Source organism: Mercenaria mercenaria, chromosome 15 (assembly GCF_021730395.1).
Source record: "Mercenaria mercenaria strain notata chromosome 15, MADL_Memer_1, whole genome shotgun sequence".
NCBI classification, from domain to species: Eukaryota; Metazoa; Mollusca; class Bivalvia; order Venerida; family Veneridae; genus Mercenaria; species Mercenaria mercenaria.
The window spans coordinates 41,334,826-41,351,773 of NC_069375.1; positions in this window are offsets into that span (position 1 = coordinate 41,334,826).

The following is a 16,948-nucleotide window of genomic DNA, read 5'->3' on the forward strand; positions in this document are numbered from 1 at the left end:
AATATGAACTGTACACTTGCCGGTTAATTATAAGCACTCGTGACAGTTAATATTAACTGAACAATAATGTTACTCATGAAACAACACGATGATACATACTTAAATAGCAAGTAAATCTAATCGTAAATATTAGCTTTTCCAAAAAAAAGCATTTTCCTGTATATGTATTGGAATACTATAAAATATTTTTACCATTATATTTAGTCATTAATATATTAAGTACAATGAACTAAAGATTACATTCAATTGTTTATGTAGACAGATATTGTGAACCCTACAAAATAATTACATTTTGTCACCATATCAGCTTCTGCACTTCTATGCAATAGCAACGGCTAGGATATAGAAGTACATGTATCGCATAATTCTTTTTGCAAAAGAAATGTTGTGACAGGATGGAGCGAATCACCCGTACACTTAGATCATTTATTCGAAATAGTATGGTACCAAACAACTAAAAAGAAGAAATTAGTTATTTACAGATAAGTACATGAAGATAATTTTGACTGAACTATATCGAGAACCAACAAACAACCTAAAGTTTAACTTGTTTACTTCTTATTTTTAGTTTGAATTACCTTAAGCCGAGGATTTTTTAAGCTATATAAACTTTTCTTTCTTGTGTCAAAATGACTGCTACTCATTTTTTGATGAGTTAACGTCATTGCTTTTAAAAACTAATCTTTGTGAACAAAACTAAAAAGGGCAACTAGATAAGCTGTTTGAAACCTTCTTAAAAGAAAGTGGTTTATTTTTGTTGTCGTTGTCAGTCGGTCTCTCTCTGTCTGTAGGTCCGTTGGTCGGCAGACCAAATGGTTTTTGGTCAATGACTAGAGAACGATTGGTCTTATCCTATAATAAAAAGAATGCCTAACCGAACGCCATGAAGTCAGGACAATGCTGAATTGAAGGCCTACATGTAAAACATTTATAATAAATTCCTTTTTTTAGGAAATCATAGACTTCTACGTGTACCGCTTACTTAATATGGTCTCTGTTCACACATTTTGGTCAATTGAAGGCTCATCTTAGTTCCAAATTGAGTTTCTAATGTAGATTTTTAGTTTATCTGGCAAGTATGCGTGCATGTAATAATGCTTTTTGAAATGTATCAATGTTTTCCTTTATTCGACCGATCAAACTAGAAATTCAAGCACCAACTTAGTAATTACAAAATTAACAATGAATAACGGAGTAACAACATGACTGCACTCAATAAAAGTTATCCCAACATATCACATAGAGATATAATATATTTCTCGTAAATCGGTGTGGAGTTTGAAAAGAACGCGTTTGAAAAGAACGCGGGAACGCTTTTCACGGAGGATTAGGATTGGTTAGTGTATTTCGTGAAGATTTGTCATAAAACGCTGCTGGTAATTAATTGAAAAATTTATTTTGTAATGTAAATACATTATGAAACTCGTTGAACATGGTGTGTTTATGTGTGGATTATTTATAAATCATATTTCAATTAGTTAGTCATTTAAGCGTTTTAACATTACATTGTAAACTAACATTTCCCTTTTTTCCTGTCCCTTTTGATTTACCGATGTTTATCCTGATGATTTTGACATGTGTATTAAATCAGATTGAATGACACCTGACCCCTCTTTCTTTGCAATTAAGACTTCAAAGTTGTCTTTTTCCTCAGAATCTTAACGCACGTATGACAAATGCAGTTCTAACACACGATAATTAAAAGTAATGATTTAAACACACGTTTATCAGATTACTGTTAGATGTTTCATTTTTACATCATCTATGCATGCAGTTCTTTTCTGCCTAATAAACATCACATGCTTTGATCAATGTTTGGAAAATAACTTCATTACCACCACAGATTTATGATAAATCTTCTACGAACCGCGGGGCACTTTCTCTTCTCAGAGAGGCCCTGCTACGTTTGCATATGAATTTTAATTACTTTTTGTAGGAGCATTTCGAAAGAGCAAAACTAAAATTTGGTTGTCCATGCAGAAGTAAACATCATTGTTTCCTGTTGCTCTTGCGCTCTTAAACCTATATCCTGGAACAAATATTTACAAAGTCTGATGTGTAAAACTATTATTAAATGTTAAATTCAAATCAGTGACAAGTCTTTGGTATGACGTAAAATAGCAGACGAATAAATATATTCCAGCCGATACTGAACCGATACTTTGACATTTCCATAAATATTTTCTTTACTGTTTTGCTACATTGTATTGGACATAAATGTCAGAAATGCATGCATATATTTTTCGTGAATCATTCTATATCCTTCGGGCAACCACCTTCAAACTAATTGAAATTGCAACGATAGTTGGATGAATCAGTACTGAATTTATTATGAAATTACTTTTCCTAACTCCTTGCCGGTACAAAGAACGAAAATATGAATAACTGCTCGAACTGAAACTGTCGAAGAGTCCACGAAGAATACACAAGAACACATTAAACCCGACTTTAGGACATCTTAACTATTTCACTTTCACTATATAACACTTTGGCATTTTTTACTATTATTTCATTGGGTAGGTAGTCTCATATACAGATATATTTAATCAAACGTTCAATACATTTTTTGCATGGATCTACTAAGCAAAACTCTGACATGACTTTTGATTACCAGTGTTGGGGCCTATTGATGTTGACACCTTTATAAAGAGTAATAGCTGAAATTGTAAACGGAATCAAAAATGTCAAAATGTGAGCAAGATTTACATCAGATACATTGACTAATCAGATTCGGATTAGAAGGGTAGATTTAAATGTAATTAGATATAAAAATCGCAAAGTTTGATCGGTTTTCGGAGTAGAGAGGTTTCGGATTAAAGGGTATCTTTACAATAGAGAATGAATAAGAAAAATGGGACCAAATAATTCATTCAGTTTAGAAAGGGTTTCGGATTAGAGGGGTTCGGATTAGAGAGGTTCCACTGTACAAGCTAAACTATTTAATATCCCTAAATTGACGAAACGTCTCATTTCCAATTTTGAAATATTTTGTTTAAAGTCCTTCCCATTTCTTTCCTGATCAACCAGATTTGTAATCATGGCAGTGGTAAACACATATTTCTGAAGGTGCGAAGCTACATTTAATCTCAGATTTTTTTCTTCTGTTGGTAATTTGACAGATATATTCCTGTCCATAGATTAAGAACGGAAATGTTATGTATCATAGTGAAAATGGTGGTATGAAGATATCACCAGCACGTATTCAATCTCGCGGGAATTTCTTCGCATACGTAGAAAATGTAATTGAACGACAATTCAAAATGTTACTGCGGGTCCACTACTTTACAGTCTTTAACATATAAAATAGATTAGTGCTGAGTGTCACAAATGTGTCCTTATGTCAAATCAGCGTAAAAGGACATAAAACGTACTGAGATATACTGTAGTGAGAAAGTTCTCGTACAAGAAGCATTATTAAACATCACTTTTAAGTAAATAAAGTAGAAACCGGCTTGGAAATACTATTATATATGGATCCGAAGTTTGGTGATATATATTTTAACTTTAATTTCATTGTCAAATAAATCTTAGTCAAACTGTTTTATGAGGTTAAACACATCTCGTAAAACAATTAAGGGCAAACTGATTTAATATCAAAGACGGAATGACTTACGTCTTGAAGGAAATAGTCAAATCTAATTTATGGAGTCACTATGCCTGTCCTTTGGAAAAAAACTAAACTCGACTAAAATAATGAGTATTATATGCTGCTATTTTCTTTTAATATTTGCATGATTAAAACAACATTTCTGATATGACTTTCACGTGACGTTCATAGAAAGAAATACTGACATATTCATATGAGAGGCTGTACAATTTTCACTGTAACATCAGCTGTTTCTTGATGACGTTGTCATAAACAAGACTTAAAAAGCAATAAAACTAAACATGGTAGAATGGTGATAGTATTTAATATGCTAATATGAATACAAAAAAGTGCTTGAATCTAATAACAGAACAATTTGTGCTGACTAAGCATACAATTTTGAGAAGGAATAAGAAACGGGAAGAATACTTAGATGAATATATCTGTCATATCCATTGTTTTTCAGGACCATTTAAGTTTGTTTTTGATGCAGTTATTACAAGAAATAATATAATGGTTAATTTATTTAAAAACAGAATGGATTTGAATACATCATAGAAATGTATCAATGTCAAACTGTAATTTATTAAACTGACAAAAAACCTTCGAAATTATTGGATTGCCTTGGTTTCTTAAATACATTGATGCTTAAATCCCCCTTGGGGAATTTGCGTGTATCAGAAAACTAAAATATAGAAAAAACAGAAGCCATTAAAAGCTTAAAGAGGCTCATATATTTTCTAAGTTTTATTTCTTCTGTCAAAACGTCTTCTTTTCTTGTCCAAATATTACAATTATCCGAAATTAAAGCAGGTCTTGGAGACAGTAATGAGTTTCCTGATTGAATTTAGTTTTGAGAAATTTAACACGGACATAAAAATAAATTCAAAAGAAGGATTTTTAAGACAGAAGATGGGAAAAGTGTTTAAAATTTAAATAAGAAAAAATAAGTACTTGCAGGTATTTCATCTGAGTTAATGTTAAAACTCAACTTTTATTGAAATAATTCTTACTTTCCCCCCGATTTCTCGTTGTAATTCCAGTTGATTGTTTAATTGAAGAAATTATGTAATATTTCTTTGTTGCAAAACAAGTATTGTAACTTAAAGTTTAATTCCGGTTTATACGCTGCTTTCCTTGAAATCACTCTCGGGTCCATGTGACGCTTCGAGTACATTTGCGGATGTATCTTAATTACATTTTGGTACTTTTAGCATGTGGAAATGTTGAGTACTGCTCAATACGGGCCTAGAGGGTGTCGAATGTGGCTTGCATTTCCACTACCGTCCATGCAGAGGCTCAATCAATCCGAGCCTGCATCATTTTCATTTATATCGTGTTTGGGCGACCTGTGATATTCCACTTTTTCTATATAACAAATATGAAACTGAAAAGAAGGTTTGAAAGACATGGAGCTACCTTTACGGGCATGGTTTATAATTTGTAGTTCTTTGGTTTAACGTCGCTCCGACACAATTACAGGTCATACGGCGACTTTGCAGCTTTGATGATGGATGAAGACACCAGGTGCCTCTCCGTGCGTTATTCATAAAAGGGTGGGTATCTGGGTAGAATCACCGGCATTCCGTGAGTCAGCTAGATGGCTTCTTCACATGAGGAATTCAACGCCCCGAGTTAGTCTCGAACCCACATCGGTGTGGGGCAAGTGATTTAAGTCAGCGACCTTAACCACTCGGCAACGGAAGCCCCCATAATTTGTAGTAGTCTATATATATCACCTGAAGAAGTGTTCCATTAACTAAACAAAGTATAACTCGAAACGTTTGTATGTACATTGGACATGTTTTAGAAGGAACAATTAGAATTGGTAAGTCACACTTGACTGAGCAACTGATCTCGAAAATTGTTGTCATTACAAGCTGGCCAGTCAAACTCCGTAACCTTAGAAATAACCTCTGACGTTAAAATTATTCTTTCCCAACTGAGGCGACTCTCTGGCTGAACGCGCTCCGTGGATTACATATTACTAAACCCGAGGATGGAAAAGTGGCGTTGCTGAAACTTGCCAAACATCTTATTTGTCACATACGTCGTTACCTTCAAGTGCATGGTCAATATGTGAAAACAAACCCCATTGCGACCCTCTCAATCATTGTGCGCATTTGTCACACTCACGAGATTTGGGACGGATACTACTAAAATTACAGCCATGAATTTCTTGACCAATGACCACTATGTTTGTTGTGTGCGAGGACGTAGACTGTTGGCGCGTGAAATCACTACATTAGATGTTAAAAACAAACATACAAAGCGAATATATGTCAAAAAGGTAATGGCAAGGGTAATCCTGTAACCTGATATCTAGACAACCACCTCAATAACTCGGTGGTAGCTAGAGTACCCGTTTTGAATGCGGAATTTTAACTTAAAACAGATAGTTAAGTGCCGCTCCATTGCACAGCTAGGTCACAGGAGCTAAAAAATAGATTTTTTAACTGCACACTTTAAAGATCTTTTTTTCTGACACCACAAGGCCTAGCCTTTTGATATTTGGTATGTAGACATTGCAAGATGATCATCATATATTTATATAGATGTGCCCTGGAAAGAACTTTTGCTATGCTTTAACTTGTCACTAGATAATGTTTGATCTAATGCTGTACAATAATGCATGATGGTTTCGGCACAGGAAATAAAGTAAATTGTGAAAAATAAACACAGGGTGCTGTACGGAGTCCTTTTTCCGCAATGGACATTTCGAACAGAATTAAGATTTAAATGCTGTAAAGTTTCCATGACGAAAAATCTTAAACTTAAGTTTTTGACAGTTGTTCATATTTCAACATTTTGGCCCAAAATTAAGAGCGAAAAGAGCTAAATTCAACATCTCGCACTAATTTATTCCCTTGAAAAGTTGAAGTTTATGACGCAACGATGGTAGTACAAAGTAATTATACGGCACATAAGTATTCATGTTGTAAAACATATACTTTATTTTACGAAACTATGAAAAGGCCACAATTTTGTCCGTAAAAGTTGGTGGACAACAATTTCATTTATTTACTCGTGTGTCCCCTGGCACTATAAGCATTTTAGCATCTCGGTCAGTTTGGAAGAAATATTCTTAAATGTAATAAAGAGTTCGATCAAAATCCATCAGGGAATGTAGGATTAATAGAAAAGCTCACACGTTTTGAGAGATAGAACAAGCCCCGTCTTCTTTACTGTATGCTTTACATTTTTAGCATTTTTATGCACTCACGAATACTACATAACAGCCCTTTTGAACGAAAGGCAAATAAAATGAACTGTATACAGTTATAGCACTCATCATTAGGTGTTTCAAAAAGAATTCACATCAGATTTGCAAATAAGGGAAACTAAACAAATGCGTTCTGTCGAGTGTTTTCCATATTCTAAATTTATTTCATAATTTTGTGAGCCATCCAATTCATTTGTCTCGTCTCCTGTTTTAAATTTCCGTCTGATGAAATGTTGTCAAGTAACACTTTATTTGAAACAATAGAATAGCTTGAAGAATATTTCAATAATTGAAAACCCAGACATGGAAACAATTTTATGTCCAGAGAATCACGTTTCCAAGGCAGTGAATTTATTTACTCAGTCAAGTAACTGAAAACTTATGCGTCTCACACTAAATGAAAATTGCTTTTTTTGTAATTTTAAAAATGACATTATAGCATTTCAAGAATGATTGGTCTAGGAATAAATAATTGAAAGAGCATCACTAAACGCTTGAAAAATATCGTATGTCAGTGACGTGGCTACACTGCATCAATGATGTTAGTACATTGTACATGTATATCAGAATATCTACCAAAAGCAATGCATTTAACGAAGAATCGTTTTCATTTCATAATCGGTGACATTATCTATATATAGTTATAAATCTAACTTTAAAATTCTTCTCTGTGCTATATTTCAATTAAATATGAAACATGAGAATTTAATTTGAATATGTTCTATTGTGTCAAATTTCAATTCAAATACACAACTCATATATTGGAAATGACAAGCTTATTTTAACACATGTATAAATATATGAATAACTAAACTGACGTAAAAGCAAAAGGGACGTACCACAAGTTTTGCCAACGTTAGAGGGTAAAAGTATTGTTCCATAGTCTAAGCAAGTTTTATTATTTAAGAATTTTGTAAAATTCCTGTTACCAAACCTACCAAATGGGATTAATTTAAAGCATGTATTTCGGAGTTTCTTGGACCATAAAATGAACATGAAACACCGGCTACAAGAGGTCAGTTTGTCAGTCGGACGCTGAAATGCATGTTGGTATATGCGGGAAATTTACGAGCCGATGTTAAGTACTTGTATGCCATTATAACACTTAAGGTGCTATAAAGCAATGCTTTAAACATACGAAATAAATCAACAGACACTTAACAATTTATCTCTGACAGGATCTCGGATGTAAAACATAATTACAGGTCAGTAATAAACTGATTTGGAAATATGTTTTATCTCAGTCTAGCATTTAAGAGACACGTAGAATGTCTCTTATACCTTTATGTAAACAAGAATTTGTAGACCTAAAAGTGAGTTTGCGGCCATCGCATTTAAAAACACAGCTGGGGAATACAGTATAATTTTCTCCAAGATTAACAGTCTGTATTATAACACAAGACTGACTGGTTAAATGTTTGATAATTTTAGCCTAACGTGTTTACACGGATTGGTTCAGCTGTAATCGTTGAATACAAGCTGGAATTGTTTTGTTTTAGAATTTTTGAGATCATTGTTGTGCTATGCTTTCTACACAACAACTGTTATAATGGGGAATCTAAAATATAGAATAAGAAGTTCATAAGATCCTTTTTCCAGTTTATTTTACACTTTAACTTTAAGCTGTCAGCGAATGTTGTGTTGACCCTCTGGAAAAAGTATCTTATAAAGGCTCAAACTCTGTTTCTGGGTTGGTGGTGTTGTCCAATGAAAAGCTCGAACTTTAGAAGGCGGGGCCGTGAAAATATGGCTGTAGGGACGGAAGACCGTAATTTCATATATCCTCCCGGGCCAATTTTATATCTTAAAAAGGTAATTAAAAATACTTATCTTATCGCCTTAAAGAATGAGACTTCCTTTATTTAGCGATAAGACTCAAAAATGACAGAGGTGATAAATTATAATACTGCCTTAAGAAAAACATTTATGCGGCAGGAAAAAAAATGACTTTGTAAGCTAAAACTAATAAAAAGGTTATTGATTGAACCGCTGATAATTATGAATTATACTTTCTAAAAATTGAATGATATTTCTAAAAATTGAATGATTTTAGAAATATTTACTAAACCTTAATGAAGCAAATATACTGAAAATATAGGGCATAACACCACCTCCCCCCTTTAAAATAACTTTATTCCTATAAAGTGGTGTACATTTGTATAAACATATATATACATAAGAATGTATCAATGTAGATCGACAAAGCATTTCATATCACAGCATGCATAAGGAATTTGGAATATACCGAAGACTCCATTTGGATGTAAAAGTATATTGTTCACAAAAACCAGATTTGAAAATGCTGCATCTGAAACTTACATTCATGTGAACGACAACATACATGTAATACAATACAAAAATGTCAATATACAAATAATACAATTCTTTTTGTAGGTGCCTTGTTTCTCTTGCAATGCAATGGGTTCAGTTACTTATTGCAAAGGTGTCAGAAAGTTTTCATGCTGAACGTAAAAATGAATTGTGTAAGTCGTGCTTAGAATAGCTCGTAGACGTCTTGCTACTAACAAAGAAACCGTAAATTGAGATTTTATTTGCAGACTTTGTTCAGTGAGTAGGTTTACTAGTAGACATTTGTCCCAATCAAATGAAAGAAGAGGCGACCACAGACCCTGTATTGAAATGCAATTTATGTGCTCTGGAAGAATGACTTTCCAGTAGTTTGGACATAATGACAATGTTTTCAAGGGAATTTGCACACATGTATTACCATTAGTGAGTTCCAATATAAGTCTGTTCTTTTGCTTATAACATTTACAAAAGTACACTAGAAATAGAATTAAAGTAATGAAAGTACATATACTCAATAACAGGATATAGTGGTCAATAGTTAGATCTAACTCTGCATAGAAGGATTGATAAGATTCTTCTGGGATTTTGTTACTCTTATAAACAAGAGTAGGAACTGAAGCAGCAGACACTTGTTTTCTATGTGCATTTTGAAGCACAGTTAATACGATAAGAACTTTTCTTAGTTTAAGACAAACTGCTAAAAGTGCAAATAAACAAATAGCTGCTACAGAAGCGGTAACATATAAAATGATGTCATCTGTTTTTGGCCATGTGCTATCTACCAAAATTCTGCCTGCTAATAAAGGTTCATCCAGAGATTTAAATGCTACGGCATTATTCTGCGCTGCTACAGCCATTTTCTGTAAACTTAGATGTGCGTTATTATCATTTGCTAGAATGTTAGACATAGAATGATCATGCAATTGAAATTTTGGTATATCTATGTCCAGTGGGTCTTCAAAAATAGAGTTACTTTCAATAGATTGAAGTGTTGAATCATTGAAAAATTGTTGCAACACTGCTAAATTTACTGGGTGTAGCTTACTTTCAGATTTTTCCTGGCAAGATGACAATCTCTGTGGTAAATACTTATTTGGAGTAGACACCGCGCATTGGCAAGGAACATTAACTATGCAGAACTTACAACCCTGAACATTTCTATTTCTAGCATTACAAGACAACTGTAGGACATCAACCCTATATACAATTATTCTAGTATCTGATAATGTTGAGATTCCAGGACTTATATGGTTTACCAGAAACCGAAAATCGCATAACGCCTTTACAGCTGTTTTATCATTTGAGAACAAAGCAAAAATGCAACTATTTGACGTAACTGGTGTCAATACCTTATTAAATTTGCATACAATCGAGCTAGGCTTTGAACAGCTAGCCATCTCGTCTTTTTCGAACACAGTATAATATTGCAAGTCCCTAGTTATTGCAAAAAGGTCAGGCATATTTAGTAATTGTGTAGCATGATCGGCGGTATCATTTACTGGAACTGGAAATGTGAGTACTTTAAAAAGAGATAGTGGTTTTTGGAATGGGACGATTGGGAACTTAACAGCTATATACATCTTAGAACCTTTTCGAGCGTACAAACTTTCAACATTTTTAAATATCAGTTGGATTTGTAAATACAAAGTTGAACCATTGTATTTTCTGAACATAATATCATGAATATCAGACATAGTTTTTGATCAATGTTTTTGGAGGTATCAAATGAGGGGAAATTTTGCCTTCAACTAATTCGTAAATGCCTTGCAAAAATTCATCAAGCATATGTTCCAGCTTTCTAGATTTTTCAATTTGTTTAGAAATTGTGACGCTCGTAATTGCAAAGAGTTCCTCTAAGTTGTCAATAGTTGTATGTAGTTCTTTTTCTAACTTATTTAGAGCTAAATGATTTTCCTCTATACCTTTCATTAGGTTTGACATCCTTTCATCAGAAGTTCTCATAAATGAGGCTAAATTTTCTTCATGTTGTTCTACCTGAGAAACTACTTTACTAGTTATTCTATTTAAAGAATTAATATGACGAGCAAGCATTTCTACATCCTCTGTTGTAGCAGTTCCAAACAATGTTTTAGATAGTCCGCCAATGAACGAAAGAATTGCACGACGTGACCGACTCTTTACATTAAGTTCATGTTCAGGTACTAGACGATATATGGAAGCAAGTGTGTTGCTGATTACAGTATCAGTTTCTTTTCTTATGTTACTAACTTCTAACAGAACACGATTTACAACAGAACAAGTTCTAGGGCGTTTGCTACACTTTGGCAACTCCGTTAAATTCATCCCTTTTGGCAATTCTACTTCAAATGTATGTATCCATGTCTCTGTAGCTAGATGAGCTTCACCTCTTGGTTCGAATACAACACCATAGTTAAGTCTCTGCAACTCAGTCGATGGATTACCCGAAACCACGGTAGAACAAAGGATCACAAGGACTATGGCTGGTAATAGGTCACCCAACTTAACTAAAATACAACAAAAGGAATGCCGTTCAGTCGGTGATGTAAACTCAGCGCGCATGAGTTATACATTCTAGCACATAAACAAGGAAACAGGATCGATGATAATTAAGTACATAAAACAAGATAAAATAGAATAGCTCTCAGACAATCTTACACTACAAACACACCACACTCAAGACGACACCTGTTCCTTACAAAAATTGACCTATCGACATAAAATGTCTGAGTACACATAACTCAGGTGTACTGGAAGTAAGATGCAATTACCACCGTAAGAACCCTTATGCTTTGGAACAAAGTAACAAATCCCTAGTCTACCAAGTTCAATACTTAGAAAGTCCAATTTACTATGAAAGTATTTATAAGGACGACGTATTAAACACTACAAGTATCGGAGAGAACATAACAGTAACTTAACCAGATATTGATTCTTACTTGACTGCTCTAAATCCCTCGATTTGATTAAGTGTAACAATGCCTAGCATTATCTGTTTAATTATTTTCACTTTTATCAAAGTATTAAGGACGTTTACGCCTTTTCCCTGTATAGGTATGTTTAACATAGAACTGCCTTTTCAGTTCGTCACTTACATTATCTGCCGTTTCCCAAGACGGCTTACTGTTATCTTTCCATTCAATGAGGTACTCTTTATTTCTGCCCTTATTTCGTTGCCTTATAATTTTGACAGCATCATACCAAGTTTCATCCCTAGGATTATTTTCTGACTGTTCATCATGGGGTTTAGATCTTATATCAGTGTCTTTTTGAACCTGACTTTTTGTACTGTTCGTTGCCTGTTCTGGCTCGTCTTCAAGATCAGAATCATCAACTGTTGGCTCAGTATACATATGCCTATAGTTTTGGGGATCGTAATATCTTTTCAGATGTTTAGCATTAACCATTGGTTTGTGTAACTTGTTTGTTTTACAATCTGCTATTTTGTATGTATCAAATGGTCCCTTTTGTCTGATGTAATATGGTCCTTTCCTTTTATCTTCTAATTTGTGCGATAACCCTTTTGTATGTTTATTGACCTTGAGAAGTACCATTTCGCTTACTAAGAAATCAGATTCTTTAGCTTTCATATCATGCCTTTGCTTACTTTCATTCTGAGTAATTTCTGTATTTTTAGCTGCTTGACCATGAATTTTCCTTAACCTATCCATTAGCTGTTCTACGTGGGCTTTAGCTTCTGGACCTAGTGTTTCCCTGGGTACTAAAGTTGTATCAAATGGTAACCTCATTTCGCTTCCAAATAACATTTTAAATGGTGTGTAACCAGAAGTTTCTGTATTAGGTGATGATCTCATGGCCATAAGAGCAGTAGGTAAGATAGAATGCCAATTGTTCTGTTCTTTATTTACGTACATTCTTAAAGTCTGACTGATAATACCATTTTGTTTCTCTACGCAGCCATTTGCTTGTGGGTTATAGCTAGCCGTTTTATGTCTTGTAACTTGATAAATTTCACAAATGGCGTTAACTAATTTTGACAAAAAGTTCCTACCCCTATCGGTAACCAATGAAACGCAAGCTCCATAACGACAAAAGATTTCGTCGTGAAGTACTCTAGCTATTTCTACTGCTGACTGCGTGAACAAAGGGAATGCTTCGACCCAGCGCGAAAAACTATCTACACAAACTAGAATGTACTCATGTCCTAATGAAGTTTTGGGCAAAGGACCTAAGATGTCTATGTGTAACCTTTCGAAAACTTTTGCAACGGGGAGTGGATTTAGAGGAGTGGCAAGAGGATTAGAGTCTCTTTTTGCTCTCTGACATCTGTCACAAGACCTAACAAAGTTTGTTATTTCTTGACACATTTTTGGCCAGTAATATTTAGACCTAATAGCTGCATAAGTTTTCTTGAACCCAAAGTGACCATTGAAATCATGGAAAGCTTGCATTGCTCTTAACCTTAGCTTTTTAGGTAATGCAGTTTGTAAAATCAGTTTTTCATCAGTTGATTTTTTCTTACTCCTAGGTTGGTATCTATGTAACAGAATGCCATCAACAATATCATAGTGTTCTTTTTCAGCAACAAGTTTACTAATTCTATCTTTAGATGCCTTATCTGGTAATTTGCCATTCTCTAAACATAAATAGATATCTTTAAAATCTGGACATTCTTTCTGTAATTCTGTTAGGTTTTCATTCTCAAGACTTAGTTTTTCAGATGTTTCCGCTATTACCGACAGTACTGATTCACTATGATCAAATTCAAAAGTGGCTTCTAACATTCCTGGTTTTGTGTGTTCACAATCTGAATTTAAGTTTGACACACCCATATCTTCAGACACCTCAGAATAAATTTGATCATGATCACAGGAATTTTGAATTTCATTGTCAGTGTTTTCGATAGCGGATATAGAATTTATTTGAAGAGCACCTAAATGTTTATTGCTTTCATCAACTGATTGATTTGTAGCTTCTAATGTAAGACGTGAAAGTGCGTCTGCGTGATTATCTTTGCCTTTTTTATAGACTACTTTATATTTGAAACCCTGTAGAAATAATTGCCAGCGGGCTAATCTACCATTTGGAGAATTTGTCGTAGAATTTATGATCTGTAACTATTGTGAACGGATGACCCGTTGAAAGATGCGACTTAAAAGTTTTTACGCCAGAAACTATTGCCAAACATTCTAATTCGGACACGGAATAATTTTTTTCAGATCCATGAAGTGCTCTCCCGCCAAATTCTATGACCCTTTCTTTATTGTTTTCATCTAACTGTCCTAAAATATAACCAAGACCTGATCTTGAAGCATCGCATGTTAGAATGAATGGTTTGTTCATATTTGGGAAGGCTAAAATAGGTGCAGTTGAAAGGCATTCTTTTAAAGTATGTAAAGCTTTATCACAGTCTTCTGTCCATTCAAATTTTATGTTCTTTTTCAAAAGATTAACAATTGGTGCACATATTTTACTATACCCAGCTATGAACTTTTTATAATAATTTGTAAGTCCAAGTAGGCTTTTCACCCCTTTCTGGTCTTTTGGTGGTTTTAAATTAAGAATTTTCTCGACTTTTCTTTCATCAGTTTCTACTCCAGATTTACTTATAACGTGTCCTAAGTAATACAATTTCTTCTGAGCAAAGTAACACTTTTTAGGTGATAATTTTAAGCCTGCTTCTCTGAAGCGATTAAATACTTCTGCCAAATGATCAAGATGATTTTCAAATGTTGACGAGAAAATAACTACATCATCGACATAACAAAGCACATACTTCCAAGAAATCCCCTGAAGTACTTTCATCATAAGATTTTGAAAGGTGGCAGGTGCCCCTGAAAGTCCAAAAGGCATGGAACGGAACTCGTATATCCCGTCATATGTAATAAATGCACACTTAGATTTACTTTCTTCGTCTAAAGGTACCTGCCAAAATGCTTTACCAAGATCTAAAGATGAAAAATACTGAGCATTTGCTTCACCAATTGCGTCAAAAATGTCTGCTAATCTAGGAAGTGGGTATGCCTTCTGTTTACTTATTTTATTCAATTTCCTGTAGTCTATCGCGAACCTGTATTCGTCAGAGTTACCCTTTTTAACCATTACTACAGGAGAATGCCAGTTAGAAAAACTTTCATGTATCATATCCGCTTTCAAAAGTTCGTCTACTTTTTCTTTAGTCTTGCGTCTTATTTCAGGATTTTGCCTATGAAATGGTAAACTAACAGGAGGTGCATCACCCGTATCTACTTTATGAGTGATTAAATGAGTTCTTCCAATATCATGGAGACCTTCAGAGAACAAATCTGAGTTATCATTTAAGAAATCTAACAGTTTTTCCTTTTGAGAAGAAGTTAAATCAGAATCATCTAAATTGAATTCGAATGTTGGTGGTTTTGATTGTTTATTTTCCTGAGTATTTTGCTCAGATTGTGTTAATGTAAAAACATTTTCATGCTTAATTTCTGAAGCGACCGCCAAAATTTTATTGCCTTTTAATCTGACATCTTTATCTGTGGGATTTATAAGACGAATAAATGCTCTGCCCTTTTTGACGTTAACTAAACATTTTGCTCCCATAACATTTTGGTTTGTTAAACTAGTCAAAGGTTCTAAAAGTACTCGCTTGTTTGTTTTGTGTCTTGCAATTTTAACTTGGATATCCATTTCAGAACTGGCAGGAACCACAACTGATTTCATTGTCCTAGCATAGCCTGAGTTTGTTGTAAGCTGACATACCGCCAAACTGTCCTTAATGATAATTTGTTTTGATTCATAATCAATTTTAACTTTGTGCTTATCCATGAAATCATGCCCTAAAATAACTGAATGGTGAAGGTCATTTACTACATAAAAAGGAATGTTTAACGTTAATCCTCCAAAGTTAACATCTATTTCAACTACTCCAGAAACCTCGTGACGTGTATTTCCTACACCTATTATGGATTTTATGTGACATGGGTTGATTTTTGGTTTAACAACTGGAAAAGCTTTTTCGAAATAAGTATTACATAAACAAGAAACAGCAGCTCCAGTATCAATCAAAACACTAGTTTTCTTATTGTTTACTGACACATTGATTGTATTTCTCGTCATGTAAGATGTAAAATTAGCACATATAGATGGCTCTTCAGACTTTTTAGAATCACTTTTAGAGTTATCATTTGAATCCGAAAAAGATACTCTCTTTGTGTGTTTAGCACTATTAGATTTTTCAGTATGAATTGCTGTAGAAGCGTACGGCTTAATAATGCCATTATCATTATGCCCATCTACTGGTTTGATCTGCTCATCCCGGCAGACAGGCGCGAATTCCTATTGTGTACGGTCCCGAGAACGATCTCTTCTACCATTTGATTGGTTACGCCTGCCAGACCTATCTCTCCTACCGCGTGATTGGTCACGTACCCTAAAATTTTCCTTATTTCTATTATTTTGATCTCTATTTTGATTATTTCTCCTAGAAGTTAGACATTTATTTCCAAAATGATTAAGTCTACCACATTTATAACATTTTTGACCCATTGCTTTACAAGAAGAACTATTTAAGCACCTACCTCCACATCTTCCACATTCGGATGTCCTCGGGTATTGTTCTTGTTCTGACCTATCGACGGCTGTAGTGAGTTTTGCTACCGTGGCAACCAAAATGTCTAATGTAGTGTCCAGTTTAGATGGCATAGCGGCGTTCACTTCCTGTTGTCGAAACTGTCCCATTCGGTTAACGAGTTTTCGTACCTCATCTAGTGTAGAAGGTGCGTGTGTACTAATGGCAGCACCGATCGACCTGTCCATTCCGTTTAAAGCGATTTGTACTAAAATTTCTTGAGAAACTGGGCATCTATATGATTCATTTTCAAGCCTAGTTAGAAAACACTCAACTGTCTCAT